Genomic DNA, 3,803 nt, shown 5'->3' with positions numbered 1-3,803 from the left:
GAGAGAGAGAGAGAGAGAGAGAGAGAGAGAGAGAGAGAGAAGAAAAACAGTCCACAGCCAGACAGTTTTTGTACTGGCTGGATTTGTGTGTCAACTTGACACAGACTGGAGTTATCACAGAGAAAGGAGCTTCAGTTGGGAAAGTGCCTCCATGAGATCCAGCTGTGGGTATTTTCTCAATTAGTGATCAAGGGGGTAGGGCCCCTTGTGGGTGGTACTATCTCTAGGCTGGTAGTCTTGAATTCTATAAGAAAGCAAGCTGAGCAGGCCAGGGGAAGCAAGCCAGTAAGAAACATCCCCCCATGGCCTCTGCATCAGCTCCTGCTTTCCTGACCTGCTTGAGTTTCAATCCTGACATCCTTTGGTGATCAACAGCAATGTGGAAAGTGTAAACCCTTTCCTCCCCAATTTGCTTCTTGGTCATGAAGTTTGTGCAAGAATAGAAACTCTGACTAAGACAGTTTTAATGCAGAATTCTACTAGACTCTCAAAAAACATTGCCCAATTCATTTTAGGATACCACAATTACCATGGTTTCCCAACTACATACTCAACAAAGAAAGAGAATTAAAGACTAATTCCCTTTATAAACACAGAAGCAAAACTGCTCAACAAAATACTTGTAACTATTTTATTTGAAACCAAGAACACATCAAAAAGGTTATCCACCATGATCAAGTAAGCATATCCCAGGATGCAGGGATGGTTCAACATACAAAAATCAGTCAATATAACCCACCATATAAATAAACTGAAAGAAAAATCCACATGAGCATTTAATTAAATGCCAAAGGAAGCCTTTGATAGAAACCCAACACCCCTTTGTGATGAAGGTACTAGAAAGATTAGGGATATGAGCGACATATCTAAACATAATAAAGGCAATTTACAGCAAGCCTATAGCCAGCATCAAATTAAATGAAGAGAAACTAAAAATAATTCTGCTAAAACCAGGGACATGACAAGGCTGTCCACTCTATTCATATCTATTCAATATAGTACTTGAATTTTTAGCTAGAGCAATAAAACAACTGACAGAGATCAAAGAGATACAAATTACATAGGAAGAAGTAAAAGTATGGTTAGTAGCAGATGATATGATACTATACATAAGTGACCCCAAAATACTACTAGAAAATTCCCAGAGCTGAAAAAATATCTTCAGCAAAGTAGCTGGATCCAAGATTAACATCAACAACAACAACAAAAAACCTAAAACAAATAACAACAAACAAACAAAAACTAGTAGCCCTCCTATATACAAATGACAAACAAACAAAGAACTCAGGAAAACAACACACTTCACAATAGCTTCAAATAATGTAAAACATCATGGGGGTAACTCTAACAAAGGAAGGAAAAGAGTTTTATGACATAAATTTAAATCTTTGAAAAAGAAATTGAAGAAGATATCAGAAAATGGAAAGATCTCCCATGCTCCTGGATTGGTAGGGTTAACATAATAAGAATGGCCATTCTGCCAAAAAAAAAAAAAAAAAACAATCTACAGATTTAATTCAATCCCCATCAAAATTCCAATGAATCAAAATTCTTTACAGACCTTGAAAGGACATCTTAACTTCATATGGAAAAGCAAAAAACCTGAACAATAAATAATCCTGAACAATAAAAGAACTGCTGGTTGTATCACCATCCCTGATATCAAGTGGTACTAGAAAGCTATAGTAGTAAAAACTGTAGAACGTTGGCATAAAAATAGACATTGATCAACAGAATCAAATTGAAGACCCAAACATAAATTCATACACATAGGACACCTGATAAATGAGCCAGAAATACACAGTAGAAAAAAGGTAGCAACTTCAACAAATAGTTCTGCAAACTGGATATCTGCATGTTAGAAAAATACAAATAGATCTATATCTATCACTACACCATCTTTTGTAGACAGGCAAGACTTCCAGAGGTGGGACTGGGTTATATTTGCTTGAGTTGTTGGCCAAAGAGGACCTGTGGAGAATTCTAGCTAACCCAGGCTTGTGATTCAATGGAATACTCCCTCTGAAAACTTCATTTCCAAGGAGAACTTTCATTCAGCTCATTGGATGCCGAGGGGTTAACCTAGTATGAGCTTGGAGCCTTCACCCCTATGTTCTAGTCTCTTTCACTGAGAAGGTACTCTGCACACTACAGAAAAAGAAATATAGAACCCAACCAAGCCATAAAACCTTCCACCTACAATCTGTCTTGCCTTGAATATGTGCTGGGGCAATGGTGGCAGAAAACATGTGGGAGTGGCCAATCAATGTTTGGGTTAACTTGAAGTCCACACCATGAGAGAGAACCCATGCCCTGTACTGCCTGGATAGCCAAGAACCAGAGACTGGATAGACCAGAGAGCTAGGATGATTTCTAATAACATTCTGCTATACTCATAGATCAGTGCCTTGTCCAGTCATCATCAGAGAGGATTCTTCTGGCAGCAAGTGGAAGTGGGTTAAACATTATAAGGAAAGGGCATCTTAATTGGAGGTCTCTATCAGGTGTCTCCCCTCAGTGATCAGAGAACCTTACAGAAGAAGGGTGAGGGAAACTGTGGAAGTCAGAGGGAATGGAGAACACCAGGATAATATGGTCAACCGAATCAACAAAGCAGAGCTCACATCGGTTCACAGAGCTGAGATGGCAAATATGGGGACTGCATGAATCTGCACAAGGTCCTCTGGATATATGTTTTGGCTGTTATCTTAGTGTTCTTGTGAGACTCCTATGAGTGGGAGTGAATGTGTTTCTGATTAATTTTCCTGCTCTTAAGACTCTTTTCCTCCTATTAAGGTGCCTTGCCCAGCCTCAGTATGTCTGTATCTTGTTTTGTTCTTTCTGGCTGTCATCTCTTGGAGATCTGCTCTTTTCTGAAGAGAAAAGAGAAGGGGAATAGATCTGGGAGGGAAGGGAAGTTGGGGGAGCTAGGAGAAGGGGAAGAAGAGAGGAAGGGAAAACTGGATGTACTATGTGAAAGAAGAATCTATTTTCAATTTAAAAAGAAAGAAAGAAATCATGAAATTCACAGGTTAATGGAAGGAACTAGAAAGAAATAATTCTGAATGAAGTATCCCAAACCCAAAAATATATATATGGTATGTATTGCTCATATGTGGATATTATCTGTAAAGTCAATGATAACCAAGTTTCAACATCTTAACAACTCCTTAAAATATATACATATATGAAAGCGATCTAAATGAAATCACAGAACAATGAGGAAGATAGAGTCTCAACTGGATATTTCTTGTCACCAAATAAAGCTTTTAGTAACAGGTTGAGCTGCTGGCAGAAGGAATCCCCAATCAACCCAGGCTTTTGTTGCCAATACTGTAGCTCTCCACAAACTGACAGGAAAGCCCCATTGCTGAAAACACCACCTACACAACCATTGAACTTGGAGAAGTTATACTGGTGCCTATATAGACCCTACATACATACGTGCTAGCACTTTTGCTTCAAGTAGGTACTCTGCATGCTACCAAAGGAAAACGATAAATATTAACCTACCTCAAATCCTTTGATCAACAGTAGTGTCCTGCCTGTATAGTAAGCTAGTGCAATGGTGACACAAAGCTCTAAGTTAACTGTTCACTACCTGATTTGACCCAATACCTACTTCACAAGATGGAACCCATACCTGACACTGCTTGGGTGGCCAAGAACCTGAGACTAAATAGACTAGGAAATATTATTGTTCTATTAAAGAAAAATAGCAAAAAAAAATCCCTACTAATAACATTCTGCTGTATTCACAGATCAGTGCCTTATTTGGCCATCTGCACAGAAGCTTCCTCCTG

The sequence above is a fragment of the Mus caroli genome, chromosome 4 (assembly GCF_900094665.2).
Source record: "Mus caroli chromosome 4, CAROLI_EIJ_v1.1, whole genome shotgun sequence".
Taxonomy (NCBI): domain Eukaryota; kingdom Metazoa; phylum Chordata; class Mammalia; order Rodentia; family Muridae; genus Mus; species Mus caroli.
Note: the sequence above shows the minus strand (reverse complement) of the source record.